The sequence below is a fragment of the Ovis aries genome, chromosome 1, assembly GCF_016772045.2.
Source record: "Ovis aries strain OAR_USU_Benz2616 breed Rambouillet chromosome 1, ARS-UI_Ramb_v3.0, whole genome shotgun sequence".
Classification (NCBI taxonomy): domain Eukaryota; kingdom Metazoa; phylum Chordata; class Mammalia; order Artiodactyla; family Bovidae; genus Ovis; species Ovis aries.
Window position 1 is genome coordinate 172,674,013 of NC_056054.1, and position 18,881 is coordinate 172,692,893.

The following is an 18,881-nucleotide window of genomic DNA, read 5'->3' on the forward strand; positions in this document are numbered from 1 at the left end:
GTTGAGTGAATAAACAAACAATGTCATTACTCTCAGAGGTTTGTGTTATCATCTTAAACATAGTAATAGGTGTTCTATTTCACAATTAAATACTATTAAAATATAATTTAATACATTGATGTTCTCAAAGATTACAAGGAAGAGATTTCTGAAACTTTGCTAAAATTTCTATTTTTGTGTGAAAACAATTCACATTTCAGATTTTCTTTCTTTTTTTTTACTTTTGCTATGCTGGGTCTTTGCTGCTTTATATGGGCTTTCTCTAGTTGCGGCAAGCTAGGGCTACTCTCTTGCTGTGGTGCATAAGCTTCTTACTGTGGTGGCTTCTCTCATTGTGAACCACAGGTTCTAGGGTGCATGGCTTTCAGGAGTTGCAGCACGTGAGCCCAGCAGCTGTGGCTCCCGGGCTCCAGAGAACAGGCTTAGTAGTGTGGCACACAGGTCCAGTTGCCCCATGACAGATCTGGGATTGAAGCCGTGTCCTCTGCATTGGCAAGTAGATTCCTTACCACTGAGCCACCAGGGAAGCCCCAGATTTTCAATTCAACTGGTTTTATTGCAACATTTTAAAAGAGAAAGGCAAAGTATTTTTACTGGTAGTTTGAATTCTATTAATTTGGAAAATATGTGTGTGGGGGGGGTGGAATTGAACCTGAAAAAAATATGTATTTTTTAAATTAAGAATTAGGCTAAATTCTAAAATTTCCTTGAATTTACAAACTATTCTCTTATAACCAACACATATTTGATTATAAGTAATCCTAGTGCATTTTTTAATATATTTTAATGTTTTTTTTCTCTTAAACTTAGGTCAATTTTCAGCAACGTCTTTCTGAGAAAATCCTGCTGAAGGATTGAGGCAGTGAGTGCTGAGTCAGAATGATCTCCCTCTGTGCTTTGGCCAGACTTTCCCATGATTTCTTACAACCCATCATACATCCAAGACACCAAGATTAAATCAGAAAGAACTGGCACACATGTGTATAGCTTCCATATTCCAGGAACTATCTTTGTTTTTTAAATGGATACTATATTCAGAATTGCTGAATAACTTCTCACTTCTGATTTCTGACATCCGATGTAGAATTAAACTACTCACAGCAGTGTATTTCAAGGCTGTCTTTAATTCTTCTGATCCATTAGATTTGCAGGTAGATCAGTTTAGTTCAGTCACTCAGTTGTGTCCAACTCTTTGTGACCGCATGAACTGCAGCATGCCAGGCCTCTCTGTCCATAACCAACTCCTGGAGCCTAGTCAAACTCATGTCCATCACGTCGGTAATACCATCTAACCATCTCATCCTCTGTTGTCCCCTTTTCCTCCCACCTTCAATCTTTCCCAGCATCAGAGTCTTTTCCAATGAGTTGGTTCCTCACATCACATGGCCAAAGTATTGGGGTTTCAGCTTCAGCATCAATCCTTCCAATGAATATTCAGGACTGATTTCCTTTAAGAAGGACTGGTTGGATCTCCTTGCAATCCAAGGGACTCTCAAGAATCTTCTCCAACACCACAGCTCAAAAGCACCAACTGATGGCTGATTTTTCTCCTGCACTCTTGAGAAAAGTTGTATGATTTTTTTTCTTTATTTTTAAATATTTATTTATTTTAGCTGTGTCGAGTCTTTTTTAATATAAATTTATTTAATTGGAGGCTAATTACTTTACAATAAGACCATACAAAAACAACTCAAGAAGCGATGGACACAATTTTAATAGTAATGGACAAAGATTCATGGAAGAATATTTTGCAAAGAATCAACTTTTAAAATTAGGAAATAAATCAAAATAATACATTAATGTCTTGTGTTTGCCTGAAAATAAATTGAGAAAACTTATAAAATTTATTGTTGATATATTTTTTTCTCTAACCAAAATAAAATTAGGTGATAAGAGATTTCTAGTCTCCTGAATAATCAGGATTTTGAGGACAGATAATTGTATTTTTTTAAATATCTCGTAAGAGTATATCTGCTTTGGAATAACAATAAATAAAAATGAAGTTAAAAATAAAAGTAATGGACTGAGGTTCATCAGAACAGGTAGCTTCTTATCTTGGCCAACTGCCAAGATGCCTAACTGTGCCTAACTGTGTGGTCTTCAACTAATCTCTCACTTCTCTGTGTCAAGAATCCCTCCCCATAAACAGGGTTCTAGGATTCATTCATTTATCCCAGATGTTTATTGTACACTTACCATTTGCCAAGCATTATATTATAAACTTTAGAAATTTAGCCTTTATTTGGCTAACTAATAGAAATAACTTGTTTTTTAGGAACAGTTAGAAGTTACTTCCAGTTAGATATTGCTTCCAGAGACCCCAAAATCCTGTCAATTACCTATTCTTTGCAAGGCATCCCCAAGGGAGTTATACATACAAGGAGTAACAAACAAGAATGAAAGCATAATTGTTTTAATGAATTAGAAATGATGATAACAACTAAAAATTTTAATCACGTAGTATGTGTCAGGACCCATTCTAAGCATTTGGCCATGCCATGAAGCCTGCAGGATCTTAGTTCCCAGACCAGGGATCAAACCAGTGCCCTCTGCAGTGGAAGCATGGAGCCCTAACCACTAGACCACCAGGGAATTCCCAGAAAGGTTCTATTCTTATCTCCATTTTTCATAAGAGAAAAGTGAGTTCAAAAGAGTCAAAGATTAACTGACTCAAACAGCTAATAGGTAGCAAATCTCAGATCTGAACCCAGGATTTGAATCCAGAACTTCTGGATTCAAACATTTCCCCACAGTGCCTCCTGTAACAAGATAAGGGCTCAATAATTCAATTCAGAATTCCCTTGTTGGAACTGATCTAACAGCTTGTCCTTAATGTCCACGCTATAAAACTAAATCTGTTTCTAGGTAGAAGGTAACGATTTGGGAATTGATCCTCCTACTGCAAGCAAGTACCACTAGCTTCAGGGTTGCCTAAGGCAACAGGATAGACATGTTGTCCTATTAAGACCAATGACAACTGTGCTGCCTGTCTCCTCCAGCTTCCTAAGGAAGAACTCTGAGGCCACTGAGACTATGCCCCTATTCTCTGCTACCAGCCTGTATGACACACTGCCTAGAAAGATGACCAACAGTATCCTCTGCTCTTTGGTTAGGAAAGCCTTTGCTTTCTTCCACATTATGTCTAGAGAGAACTGAAACCATGCCTGCATTTTGTACATATTTGTCAGTATGTTCTTCGTATGAAGTAATGTTCATATGAGGAAAAATAAATGTCTCTGAATACTTCTCCAACAACCACACAGTTCTTAATTCAACTAACTGGAATCTACAAACTTGTGGAGAAATAGACTCAGAAGAGTTGGCTGGGCTTTCAGCATGAGCCCTGGCTCAGTTATCCCCTCCTTTATATTCCCAGAGGTGGTAAAAATAAAATAAAGTAAAAGACAAGAAATAGCAAAAATGACTTGAACCCACCACTTTGCCCAGCTATACAGAACATAACTACATGATTCTTAACACAAGGACCTGCTCACTTGTAAATTTGACTCACTGGATAGTTTTATCTCAAGCCTGTGGATACAGGAAGGGCTAAGCAGAAATTGAAGCTTTCTGGTACACAGAGAACAGAAGTGTTCCCATTCCTACATATATGAAAAAAGTATTCTTTTTTTCTTCAGAGAGATTTCTTTTTTATTATCTTTTAACTTCATAACAGTAGTATAAGAAGATGGCTATCCCCATTTACACATAATACAATTGTGGAAAATATCTCCTAAGACCTCATTCCAAGTCACATATTCCTTGCTATAGAAACCAGAACACATTCCACCTATAATTCCTAAGACTGGTCTGATATTAATTTATATGTGCCATATGTTTAAACCAATAGAGATTTATGAGAACCTGCTTCAATTCAAATACTTCACTCATTGACACGTTCAAGACACAGAATGACAACAATAAAATGAATACAACTAAGATCCATATAGTCAAAGCAATGGTTTTTCAGTAGTCATGTCTGGATGTGAGCAGTGGACCATAAAGAAGGCTGAGCACCAAAGAATTGATGTTTTCAAATTGTGGTGCTGGATAAGACTCTTGAGAGTACCTTGGACAGCAAGGAGATCAAACCAGTCAATCCTAAATGAAATCAACTCTGAACATTCATTGGAAGGACTGATGCTGAAGCTGAAGTTCCCAATACTTTGGTCACCTTATGTGAAGAGCTGACTCACTGAAAAAGAACCTGATCCTGGGAACAACTGAGGGCAGGAGGAGAAGAGGGTGACAGAAGATGAGACAGTTGGATGGGATCACAGGCTCAATGGACATGAGTTTGAACAAACTCCTGTTAGTGAAGGACAGGGAACCCTGGGGTGCTGCAGTTCATTGGGTTGCAAAGAGCTGGACATGACATAGCAACTGAACAACAACAAAAATGAATAAATGTGACTATACCTGTCCCTTATTTTACATTTAAGCATGTTCTAGAATTTCACTGGATTTGGAGTTTGACTGATTCAACTCAAGGTAGAAACTTTATTTGTGTCTGAGGTCTACCCTTTATTATTCATCCTACGAAGAACCAGACTACCACTGAAGAGAATGCCTGCTCTTATTTAATTCTACAGTTTTACTCTGAATTGTATTCTCGATGTCCCAGGCTAGCATCACCTAATTGAACTGGCTTCTAGATTTCCTCCAGATCAATTATTCTCAGTCATCATCTTTGGAACCATACGTGACACATTCAGGTATGTGTTAGCACCCAAGCTATCACATTGCTGCTTTAGAATTCTTTTATGCAAAAGCTTACCAATTATTGTAGACAGACATTTTTAAAATAATATTAATGACTGTAAATGTGGCTACATTGTCAATGAATGTACACAGTTGTGTTAAATTAAAGGAATGTAACCCAGTAATGGAAAAAGCACTTTTTTCAACAGTTAGTTGCATCAGACTTGGACATATCATACTTTCCTTTATAAGTTAAAAAGCACATAATACATTTCAGGGATAATTATTCCAAATGTCTCCCAAAAGAAGAATACATATAGTATTTTTTCCCCTGCCATAGCACCTAGTGTTCTTGGTGAATCAAATATTTATCCAAAAGACAAGGCTAAAATCTAAATGATACCTTTGATTTCTCTGCCTCCTTTATGACTCATTTATACTGATTACCTCTCTGTGCCACACACACACACACACACACACACACACACACACACTCCTCCACCCTCATTACCTTTGCCATTTATATTCTCATCATCTTATTCAATCATCTCAAAATAGTTTATTGACAACTTTACTATATTGCACCAAATAAAATGCTTGTTACTGGGTTCACAAAAAATAAATGAAAAAAAGCAGATATCAAAGTATAGTTGTGCCAACAGATGCATAATCAAACAATTAGATATAGCATGTTAAGTACTTTAGAAACTTGGAGAAGAAAAAACTGATTTTCCTTGAAGGACTCAGAAGCAGATATATGGTTTTGAAGAATACTAGACTGGGTTGCCATTTCCTTCTCCAGGGGAATCTTCCTGACCCGGGGATCAAACCTGTGTCTCCTGCATTGGCAGGTGGATTCTTTACCCCTGCACCACCAGGGAAACTTAGCCTATTAGCAGTTGCGGCAGTAAGTGGATTTTGAGTTAACTCTTTTAACATAATTATTCTAACATTCTCATAACAAAATGGGCACATCGAAATATAAAAATAGTTGTACTTATTTAGTTCAACTAATCATTCTTAGGAGAATGTTATGAATAAGTACTCATTTAGATGCTTAGAATATATCAGTGAGGAAAACAGACAAAGATCTTTGCCTTGTAGAGTAAGAGAGGTGAGAGAGATAATAAACTAATAAAAAAAGAAATTAATATATTACAATATCAGCATAACTAAAAAGTTGAAGAGGTGAAAGAAGTATGCTGGGTTTGGGAAGTGGGGAAGTTTGAAATTTTTAATGTTGTTATAGGATGGACTTCACTGAGAATATAAGATACGGGCAAAGACTTAAAAGAGCTGAGGGGGTATCAGAGAAAGGGTGATGCCAGTTTAAAGGAACTGCCAGTTTAAAGATTCTAAAGGGAGGACTCACCATGTTCAAGAAATAAAAAGGAGATCAGAATAGCTGGAATAAGAGAAGCAAATTAAAGAATAGCGCAAGATGAAGACAAAGAGTATGAGGGACAGATTATTTGAGACATTGGTTGATATTAGAAAGATGTTAGACTTTATTCTGAATGAAACAGGAATTGATTACAGAGTTTTGAGCAGAATGGCATGTTCTAACTTGCTGTCTTGAGAAGGAGAAAAGGGAAAGAACAGAGATCAAAGGAGGAAGGCAGATTCTGAGCCACCAGGGCAGCCATAGTTCTGAATGACCCAAAGGAAGAGAAGAAAGCAAAAGGGAAACTGGAAGGTATTCTAAAATCAGTGAAAACCCAATATATTAAAATTTTTTGAGATGCCACCAAAGCAGTATTTAGAAAAATACAGCCCTAAATGCCCAAATTAGAAAAGAAGAAAGATCTCAAACCAGTGACTTCAACTTCTAACTAAGAATCTAGGAAATAGGAGCAAAATGAACCTAAAGGAAACAAAACAAAGGATGTAATAAAAACCAGAGCATAAATCAATTAAGTAGAAAACAGAAAAACAATAGAGAATATCAATGAAACAATAGCTAATTATTCAAGGCAATAAGATTAATCGATCTATAGCTATTCTGACCAAGGAAAAGAGAGAAGAAGCAAATTACCAATATCAGGAATAAATGAAGTAAACTACAAGTTTTATTTTACAAGCATAACACAGTAATGTCATGAAAAATTTTATGCCAATAAACTCACCAATTTGTAGTAAATGAAAATTCCTTAAAAAACTAACCACTGAGTCTCACTTAAGAAAAAAATATTCTGAATATCCCCATATCTATTAAAGAAATTGAATTTGTTGTCAAAAAAATTTTCCCAAAGAATACTACCAGACCAGACGACTTCATTGATGAATTTTTCTGAGTATTTTAGAAAGAAATAATACCACTTTTATGTAAATATTGCTTAAAGTTAAAAGACAGGCAATATTTCCCAATTCATTCTAGGAGGCCAGCCATAGATTGAAACTAAAGCAGACAGACATTGCCAGAAAAGAAAATGACAAATCGACATCCCTTATAAAAATAGAAATGATAATTTTTAACACAATTTTAGCAAATTAAATTCAGCTATATATAAAAAGAGTAATATCATAACCAAAAGAGATTTATCACAGTATTTGCAATGTTGATTTAATCATTCAATGTAATTCATCACAGCAACAAACCAAAATGGAAAAACCATATGATCAATTCAATAGACACAAAGAAAGCATGTGACAAAATATCCATTCTTGACAAAAATCCTCACAAAACTAGGAATAGAGGGAATTTTTTCAACTTTATAAAGAGCATTTACAAAACATCTATAGCTACCAATATACCACATATATAACAATATACTAAATAATGAAAGATAACTTTCTTTTCTCCTAAGATCAGGAGTAAGACAAGGATGTCTGCCCCCATCTCTTCTGTTTGACACCATACTGGAGGTTCTACCCAGCATAAATCTTCTAGAAAATTAAATAAAATTCATGTATATTTTTTAAAAGAACTAAAACTGTGATTACTCACAGATGACATGGTCGTGTTCTTGGGAAATCCAATGAAATGTTAAAAAAAAAAATTAAACCTAAGCTTAGCAAGGTCAATATGCAAAAGTCAATTTTATCTCTGTATACTAGCACTGAACAGTTGGTAACTGAAAAAAAAAATGCCATTTGTAATAAAATATATAAATATATAAGAAATACCTAGGAATAAAGGATTAAAAAATCCAATACCTATTCTCCAACACAGAGAATATATAAAATGTTGGTGAGAGAAATTAAAGAAAACCCAAATAAATAAAGAGATGAACCTTATTCTTGAGTCATAAAAGTCAGAATTTTTAAGATGTCAACTTCCTTGGAACTTGATCCTTAGATTCAATGCAATCCCAGTTAAAACCCTACCAAGTTTATTTTTTTCTTTTTTGTATAAATTTACAAAGAAGAATAGATGAATATATTTTGGCATATCCACACAACTGAATACTAGTTAGCAATATAAAGGAATGAATTATTGATATATGTAACAAAAATGAATCTCACACTAATAATGTTGAGTTTAAAATGTCAGACAAACTAGAAATACATACAATGTTATAAAAACTATAGAAAAAAAAATATACCCTTTAATAATGGAAATAAAAACAATGGTTGCCTGGATATAGGTGGGTAGATGGAGAATTGTGAGGGGAAGATTTCAGTGGGACATAGAAAATTTTAAAGGGTAAACAATATGTTTATTATCTTAAATTTGGTAATGATTTCAGGGGCCAGATATTTATGCCATAATTTAGCATTTGTACATTTTAAACATCTACAATAAACAATTTATTGAATATCGATTATAACATAGTACAACTGTTCTTTTAAAAATAGTATAGACTGCAGTTGAAGTGCTACCTTTAAGAAACTAAGTGGAAAAGTAATCAAGAGGAGAGCAAGAATGAAATCTGTAAAGATAGCGTTAGATAGGAACCTGGATTTAAGCACAAAGGCATAAGAATATGAATACAAGAGTTGACAGGTGAGTAGATGCAGCTGGGGGAGTCCTTACAAGTTTTCAGGTGTTTCAATTTTTCTCAGTGAACTAGGAAACATTGTCATTAACTGAGACAGGAGGTGAAGGACAAGATTTGGGAGGTTTGAAGAAAGAGGGGGGAATATGAAATAGTAGTTTAGGAGAGCCTGTAGTTTAGTCTATAGAAATTTAGTATGATTGTCAGGTAGCATTTAAAAACAAAAAAAAACAAAAAACAAAAAACCCACTTGATGCTCATGGCCATGAATTTAAAGTAGGATGGTTTTTCCAGTAATCATGGATGTTAGAGTTGGACCATAAAGAAAGTTAAGTGCAGAAAAATTGATACCTTTGAACTGTGGTGTTGGAGAAGACTCTTGAGAGTCCCTTGGACTGCAAGAAGATCCAACCAGTCCATCCTAAAGGAAATCAGTCCTGAATATTCACTGGAAGGACTGGTGCTGAAGCTGAAACTCCAATACTTTGGCCACCTGCTGCGAAGAATTGACTCATTTAAAAATACCCTGCTGCTGGGTAAGACCAAAGGTGAAGGAGAAGGGGACAACAGAGGGTGAAATTGTTGCATGGCATCACTAACTCAATGGATGTGAGTTTGAGCAAGCTCTGGGAGTTGGTGATGGACAGGGAAGTCGGGTGTCCTGCAGTCCATGGGGTCACAAAGAGCCAGAAATGACCAAGCGACTGAACTGAACTGATTCAGCATGTTTAAGTATGTTTTTCCAGTCAGTGGACAGGGCAAGCATAGAGTAATCAAACTGCTCTTTTAACTAGAGTTGTGTTCTTTCCAAGTAAGTTCAATGAAGCAGGCAAAAAAGAAAAGAACTTAGCATGTATGCAATAAGCATCTATAATGATTGCTCACAGAACTCAGGCCTGGTAAGAGTGGAATGAATGAAATTAACATATTGGAAGGGCTGTAATTAGCAATAATAATATGGTATAGAGAAACACCATATGATAATTGAAATGGGATAAAGGATAAGACACTGGAGGACAGAATGTTGAAAGGATCATCAAATTGAAGCTGGGCTCAAAAGAATTAAGGTAGGAATGATGTTGGCCAAAACATCAAGTAACCAGGTGCTAAAATCTATGAAAAAGGAAGGAGAGCAACACAGAGATCAAGATGACAGCAAAATAATAGAAAGTGGGTGATATAATCAATGACATAATGTTCCTCTTAAGGTTCAAGAGTATGATAACTATGGGAGAAAAACTATCAATAGCTGAAAGACCTAAAGAGAAAGTAGTGTGTTAAGGGCCAGGGGATGAGCATGTGAATGAACAGGTTTCCATTAGCTCAAAAAAAAACATGATCCTGAAGATAGGTGGGGAAAGGGAGCTTAGTCTACAAAGCCTTATGGAGAACACTGGAACTAAAGGATGACTCATAGTACAGAGTCCCCCTTGCATGCCTGTGTGTGTGCTAAATCGCTTCAGTTGTGTCCGACTCTTTGCAATCCTACGGGCTAAGATGTCCAACAAATCAGGGATAGAAGGCATAAGATTTGTCCTGGTGGACTCAAGGTCAATCATGCTGGTGACGATCTGAGTTTAGAGGTAGGGAGGGTTGGCTATCTGGAACTTTCTCTTAACCCCTCGCCATGGAGTCAAAGAAGTCTCTAGAGTGGAATCTCAGTCGTGGGACTAAGTAGGGAACAATCTTTGGGAAGGCATGGCCTCAAGTCACAGTGTATGGGTTTACCTTTGAACCTTATTAGAAAAAGGGTAAACTTACAGCAAATACGCTGATTCATCCTCAACCATTTTTGTAGTGCAAGATGTCTAAAGAAGCCAGCTAATGTGAAAAATGATCAGTCCTAAACTGTACTGAACCTGGACTTTCATCCTGTCTCTCACAGCAGCTTACAACTCAGGACTTTATCCTCTCTAGGTGTTTAGGGAATAGCTGACAGCACAAGTGTAAGAGGAGGAGAAAGAATGCCTTTCTGCACATTATTTGATACTTCTAAAAACAATTTAAAGTAAAATATTTTCACATTTTAGCCTGCATCAAAATATCCTATATTTTGAGGTGGCTATCCTACATTAAAGGGTAGCTATCAAACCCTTTATATCCTAATTTCCTTCCCCTTCTATTCTCACCTTTTATTCCATCTCCCCATCTCCATACACACTACCAAGAACCGTCATTTTACATAACTCAAACTTTCCAAATCCATGATACACTTTTATTGATTTGGACCTTGCTTATGCTACCTCTCACCCTGGATACTGCATCCCCATCCTTTCATCTGCCTGATGTATCCTTACTTCAACGGAATTCAAATGTCCCGCCTCTCCTGGGAAGACTTCCGTTGTGGTCCCACATCATATGCTCCACTCTCGGGGCTGTGCCCTACTTCATGCACACTACTCCTTGGGAGTGTATCACACAACATGCTAACTCTTCCTGTGCTTGTCTCTCCTGCTGGCTACTGAGTTCTTCACAATCAGGAGATACTACTCAACTCTATACCTCAAGGGCCTCAAGGGCTTTGCTGAAGTGACTTGCATATAGTTTACTATTACATATTTCAGAATAGGTGGTGTAGACCAAAGTTAGTCATATGGAGTTCAAGTTTTATAAAAATGTGATTCATATTCACTTTTATCAAAAAATAGTTTATTTATATTTCCAAAAATATTATAAGGCAATGTTTCAAAATTTTCATAAATAGAATCATTTACTTTAGTTTAGTCAACCCTGCAGTATAACTAGAATTAGGAGAGTCAAACTAGCTTATAAATACAGTGGGTTTCAGGGAAAAATCACAGGATAAAATCGTACTCTGTTATCAAGGTGCGATAAAACTCTGCACCTAAATAGCACAGAGGAAGCGAAAGGTTAACTGGAATTTAAACCAAACCCCATTTTAGTAGACCAAGCCTTAATCAAAAGGTGAAACTCAGCATTATACACTACAATGAATACTACTGTCTGAGATCCTGGTTTGGAAAAGTATGATAAGTCAGAGTACCTTTATTAGAATGCAAACAAAAAGTATGATAAATCAGAGTACCTTTGTTAGAACACAAACAGTTTGCAGGATATCAGAATATAACAAGCTAAGGCATAGAAAAAATTTGGTAAGGCATAGTTTACAACATGGTTCAAAATGGTTTTACAGAGTAAAAGCATAAGTCAGATGCAATATTTCCAGGGGGACTAATTAACAACACAGTGTTGGCCCAATGCAGTTCAAGTATGTGGACATTTCAGGAAGTCTCCTCAGGTTTTAAAACTTGTTGGAAACTGAATTCAAGTGCAACACCATGCTAAATCAAATAGCCATTGAATGACAATAAATATAGATCTGCAGAGGTTTCATTTTTAGGAATGAGATTTTATTTGAAATGAAATTTATATTTTATCATTTATTGTTACATTAACAGGAAAGTTAGTGCATAATAAAGTCAATAATTTATTTGAAAGTCAGTAAGAATTGCAAGTTGTCAACCGTTTTAAGAGCTTATGCCAGTCATAATGACAGAAGCAATTCACAGCCTTCTTTGCTGGACACTCACAAAATGTCTTAAATTGACATGCTAGGAAATTCTATTTTCTTTGAACTTATAGTTTATCCCAGAAAATTGGTGTTTCATACCACTGGGATAACAAAAAGCTGCAACCTTTCTATACTGCTTTCTCACTTCAAACCATGTGATCCATATGGCATCTCCAACCTAAGAAAGGCGTGCGGAAGAAATGAGAGGATAAGATTGTTCTCAAGTAGACAGAAATAAAAAGTGACTTTTCTCTCTCTCAGAAAAGATCACCCTCTCATTTCACTGACACTGTATTTCCCACAAATGCAAAATTCTGTATGTTCTTTTAGTCCATCTAAAAACAAACTTCTTACCAAACAGCAAATCATTAGCACTGGTATTTATGAAGTCCGAGATTTGCATAACTATGTGTAGAAAATTGATAATAAAATATAAAGACAGTTCTGTCTATGATTACATTCACATATTAATTTTTTTAATCATAGAAAGCATCACACAGAGATGATAACTGCAATTACCTGAACAGTTGCTACAATCACCAGAAAAAGCAATAGCCATGAATACACACAGTGTGACCAAAACACCCAAACTCAGTACCGGTAGTTAATGCAAAAAGAGAAACCACCACCTGCCGCCCACTGCCTGTTATGAAACGCTTGGACAATAAAAGGCTGACCTGAGGAAGCTCAGAACATTTTAGGTTAAAACTTAGAAGAACCTGGGTTCTCGTAACCTCAAACCTGCCCGGCACACACTGCAGCCTTCTCCTCTTTCCTCTGGCTTCAGCATAATACTAACATTGCTTCCTACTGATGATTTATACCCTGAATCATGGTGACTGCTGTATTATCAGTGCATGTGGTATAATTTGAGATTATCATATTAGCAGTTCCAAGAAAATGGCTGCTGATTTTAGAATTTTGCCTTAGGAAGCTAAAAATATACACACACAACACAGATAATTTCCCTTTTCCCTACAGTGTAAATAGATAAGCTAGAGCTCAGATGTCCTGTCAAGGAACTTATTATTGTCATAAAATGCAAGGGTTCCAATCAATAATATCTTTGACATTTTAGAAGAGCAGCTCAGTAGTGTTCCCACTCACGATAGTCAACTCCACGATGCCGACAGAAAAATTGAAAGAGGCAAAGAGTTCATAGTTCAATGTGCTTGGCTGATATTAGACTGGCCACCTAAAGTGACAGGGGACTGACATCCTCCACAGCTGCTGAGTCAGTAAGTGAAGCAGTATGAAAAAAATAGAAGGGACTCCCCTCAGCCTATTAGAGCTTATTCATTTTTGGAGGATACTCTGACTTCCTACTTCTATCTCTGCATGAAAAGTCCTAAACTCTGAGCAATGTTATTATCCCTTAACTATGATCTTCACTTGGACAGCAAAGAATCTTAAATAGTAGAGCTCCTCCTAAATGAAAGCAATTTAAGTTGCTATTAAATATACTGTGGTAGAAAGGTATAAGAACATACCTAAATATGCCTCCAGTTGTTTTATATTTGGCACAGGGAGATGCTGAGAATTATAATTATCCACATGAAAACTTTATAGTAATAGAAGGTTTCCCTGGAAAAAAGCAAGTATCTATCAACCTGACAACATTACACTAAAATTATCCCAAACTACCCCTTTTTTAACCAAATTGAGGAATAAAATATTTGAATCCATTTATCCCAACAGTAAACATGTGTCTTTAATTGTTTTCTTAAAAGTCTTATTAACATTTTATTGTAATACAGGTTGAACCTCATTTTTATGAATATTTTATAATGGAAAATATGGCTCATGTAATTTCTTTTTCTACTTTGCAGCAATTGGTAAATTGAGTTCAAGATCTTCAGCTATTTAGCAATTATTCTGCTGCTGTACTTCCTGTAGACAATGGCACAATAAGGTGGAAAGGGGCATTAGAAGCACAGATAACTAATAGATCTACTTTGGGACGTGTTTAAATCATTATTAACCTCCCAAGCCATTGATTTTTTTTTTTTTTTAGATTGTCTCCCTGGAGTACAATGGTGCAAATGAAGCTCAAGAACACACTGGTCACCTAATAACCAGAACTAGAGAAGTAATCTAGTTTAATTCAAAATTCAAACCCAAACACCTCTCTAAAGACCCTAAGAGCAAGGCATTCTGAGGAACACAAACGAAGCTGCGTGCCTTGACATGCTATCACAAATAGCTGGAATACAAGTTCCAAGTGATTTCACTGGAGTGCAGAAGAAGCATTTTTTTTTAAAAAGTGAGAGATCATATTTTTTGCAAAAACAAGGAAAGTTTTGTGGCAGATTTGACAATGGAAATGAAACTTGGCACAAAGGGTTGTTCTACAGATTTGTTTAGCTGGTAAATTATTTCTCAAAATAAGCATGAGGAGAAGATAATTCATACAAATGAATTAAACTTTTAGTAGTCCATGTAATCTGTTCGGCAAAGAATGGGCAGAATCATTCAATTCCTGTATTTAATCTTCCTCTTCCTTTATCTCCAAGTAATACTACCTGGTACACAGTGTTCTGCTTATTTTTTTAATCTAGCTGAATATAGTTGAATGGCTAAATATATTTTTATATATTCATACTATAGAATATTATACAGTAGTTGTAAAAAACAGACATATTTACCTGCAGTTAGATGAATAAATTTCCAGAATACAAGTTGGATGGAAAAGCTAGTTGTTGAAATGTTACATATCACATCATATCATATACGTCAAAAACACTAAGAAGTACTTGTTATGATTTACATAATTCTCTTTATCTAAATTCTAAGACCCTAATGCTCAGTTGGCTTGAGGGCTTCCCTGGTAGCTCAGACAGTAAAGAATCCACTTGCAATGTGGGAGACCTGGGTTCAGTTCCTGGGTCAGGAAGATCCCCTGGAGGAGGGCATGGCAACCCAGTCCAGTATTCTTGCCTAGAGAATCCCCATGGACAGAGGAGCCTGGTGGGCTACAGTCCATGAACTTGCAAAGAGCTGGACACGACTGAGTGACTAAGCACAGCACAGCACTCCAGGAAATAAATTTGAAAACCCAATGGAGACATATCCTAACTTTACAAGTTTTCAAACCCAGGAGCAGTATTACCCTGAGAGAGTCAAGAAGACAAGGACCTCCAGAGAGGGTGTTGCTCATTCACTATACCTGGATACAGTAGCCAGGAGTACCCTGAAGCAGAGGGTATTCCCCACACTGCATATGTGGCATTCAGCTCAGCTCCTGACAGGTGCTCTAGAAACACTGGCGATATTCACTGAGAAACTATGAGAGACTATGAATTTCCTGTCTTGAGTTCTCAACCTCATTCTCAGAACTTGCAAGTACACTGATTATCATGTATCCAAAGAATGTGCTATGAAATAAAATGTTACTAATCAGAAGTTACTAATACCAGGTAGCAGGAAAAGAGAATGATTAAAAAGGTGCTGATAGGCCATAGCAATTCCCAAATATAATGTACAGAAGTCCTGTGATCTTCTCCATTCAGAAAACAAGTTTGGAAAAGTGCAAGAAATCATGACTCTGTCTTGAAGAGTCACATACATGCATATTTAAACGCACTATAAAAGTTCTGAGAAGTCATGCCGTAACACGCCGAATTACCTAGAAGTTCATATAAGAAACGAATCGCCAGCCCAGGTTCGATGCAGGATATAGGATGCTTGGGGCTGGTGCACTGGGATGCCCCAGAGGGATGGTACGGGGAGGGAGGTGGGAGGGGGGTTCAGGATGGGGAACACGTGTATACCTGTGGCAGATTCATGTTGATGTATGGCAAAACCAATATAATATTGTAAAGTAATTAGCCTCCAATTAAAATAAATAAATTTAAATTTTAAAAAAATTCAGTAGAGAAAAATAAAGACTTAAAATCATTGTAAAACTATGAGCCATTCATACCAATTTATGGTATATTATTGTCCTATTTTGAATCAGGTGGCAGAGAGGTCTAGAAGAAACTAAAGATCATAAAACCTCATTAATTTGTTCTTCCAAACTTAAGATAATTTGTATTCAGTTGATTGTAAAGTTTCCTTTTATTTAATCCATCAGAAAAGGGCTTGCTAAGGAAATGAAAATCATATAGATTACAGAGATAATGTTTATCCTTCTTAAACTATTCAAGTACTTGAAATCATTTGCATATAAGGAATTAATATGCTCAATACAAGAGACACTTATGTATTCATTAGAGTAATTCCTATGGGACTACTACTTGGCAAGGCTTTGGGTGTGATTAAACATAAATTATACTATATATAAATGGCTAAACACAAGTATCAAACATTCAGAAAAGTTCTATTTATTAACCAGTTAATAGAAGATTGTTTCATTTCATTATTTCTAACTTCTGATTGTGAAGATACATATTCACCAGTCAGATCAGAGATTACAATATGTCCTTTATACTTCTGAAAATTTAAGTTCAGCTTTCTCTGATGCTGCTGCTAAGTCTCTTCAGTCATGTCTGACTCTGTGCGACCCCTTAGACTCCCTTATTTCAAAACTTTCAGAAATGTTCACTGGCCTTTCTCCACTTATTCTGAACCAGTCTTCCAAAGAACCAGTCTTCCAAAGAAGTGCTGCAGAAGCAGCCTGCAAAGAATGGAGCCTCAGTCAGGCTCCACCGACTCAACAACACATATGCGGCAAAATGATGAGTTGGTCGTCCTGAATGAGGCCTTCTCAGCAATGAAAAGACCCTCTAGGATGTCCACGGGAAGAGTAATCTACCTTACTCAAAATGCCATTTTAAAAGATCTTGAATGCTTAGTGTATTTAAACTTTAATGACAAATCCTCAGAGTATTCTAAGTATAAAAGAGAATGACAGGAATGAAAAGACATGGCTACGGTCGAAAAATATCAGAGCTAGAAAGAAAAGCAGAAACTGGGACTAAATCAAACTAAACGCACACCAAAGCAACTACTGAACTTTTTAGTTCTACAAAGATGTACATTTTGTCAAATTGAGATATCAACTCCAAAAAGCCTGACACAAGGTCTCATATATTTAGCTGTTCAAAATCATTTCTTCTCTTCTTGGGCATTAACTCAGAGCAAGTTTTCTGGAAAATCTGAAAACAAAGCAAAACATACACTTTTGCGTTAGCCATTCCCTTTTCTCCCACCCTCCCTACCATCTTTCCCTCCTTCCTTGCCTCTTCCTTCTCCCTCTCCCTTCCTCCTTTGAAGACATGTCTCCCTGAAATGGAAATCGCGCTGCCTCTCTAACCTAATGGTGAATGAAAGCACCACAAAGTTGGCTTTTATATCAGAAAAGGGAATAGACCCAAAGAAAATTGTGTCATAAATAAAATTTGTGGAAGTGTCTTGTAAGTTATAAATGCAAGCATTATTCTTCTCAGCCAGGGGGCATTCAATACATTCCTTCTGATAAAGAATTCCTAAGTGTTCACTAAAATTTTAATGTCTTTCCTGTCACTTATTACTGACAGATGCCATAGGGCATTTTGTCTAAAATTTAATAAAGTCAATGCTCATCAAGAAATCAATTAAAATGCAAGCTGCCTGCAGGCTGACTTCTGCCCTAGGTGATGAGGATGGTGCATTCTCCTCAGACCAAGCATATCTCTATGGTGATTAACCAATTCTCAAAAGTTGCGAGTATCCCAGGATACCGTCCATGACCGCCACAGAACACTAATTAGTTCTTCCAAGCAGAGTGCTATACCACCTTTTATTCATGCTTCTCATCATTTCTCTTCCTCAAAACATATTAGGGGGTGATGACAATATTGCCATTTTAAGGGAAAAATTAAAGAATTTTTTTTACAGAATTATAACCAATGACTGCATACAAATGACACCCAAAGGAAACAATGAAATACCTGTGTTCTCAGTCAGAATGTTTGCTGCTAATAAACAAACAGCAAAAGGATCTTAGGCAACACAAGTGTTCTGATATGAGTGTAAATCATCATCGCTAGGTTACAAGATCCTCAAATAATATTTGCATAGCACTTGACATTTACAAAACACTTTTATATATATCCTCAATTTGTTATCAAAGCAAAACTATAAAGCTGTATTTTGCTATTGCCAATTTAAGCACAAAGACATGAAAACTGAAAGAGGATATATGACTTGTTCAAACTCAAGGAACCAAGCAGAGGCAACACTGGATTCAAACTCAGAATCTAAGACTCCAGGTACATCTGCTTGTCCCATTCACTTATTCTATTGCCTCTGTACAACTCTGTAAGACATTAGAAACTGTAAAGATAATGTCAGGCACAGTACAAGTTCAGTAGTCTTTAGAATAAAGAGTCCAGTAGTCCTAGATTTCTGGATTGAGAATCTTGATTGGGTCCATTCAGCATGAGAATGTCAGTGATAAGGCCTTCCCTTTGGTCCCAATTCCTCTGCATGAAAACCTAAGAGCTTCAATTTTATCTAGCCCATAACACTTAGGGCCTATGTTTAAAATTAAAAAGGTTCTGCTCCTCTAGGCTTGGTTCAAGTGCTGAACTTGTGACAATGCCGAATCCTGGGCCTCATTCCAAGCCTATTAAATTAGAATCCACATTTTCAAAAGGTCCCAGGAGAGGCATATGCACATTAAAATTTGAGGACCAAAGCTCTGGTATAAATCTCCCTGGAATTTACATTCTAGTAGACTCAGGGTCCTGCCACTGTCAGAAGCTTAGGACTATGGGCCAAATATC

The 18,881-nt window shown here is 36.4% G+C and overlaps 1 long non-coding RNA gene across 1 annotated transcript in view; it reads right to left on the bottom strand.

The window, feature by feature from the left end:
* LOC132659955 (uncharacterized) overlaps positions 1-13,148 on the bottom strand; it is a 165,905-nt gene extending 152,757 nt beyond the window's left edge. Inside the window, exon 1 of the long non-coding RNA XR_009601048.1 lies at positions 12,849-13,148. This is a non-coding gene — a long non-coding RNA (uncharacterized LOC132659955). The remainder of the gene's footprint in view (positions 1-12,848) is intronic.
* Between the last annotated feature and the right edge of the window lie 5,733 nt (positions 13,149-18,881).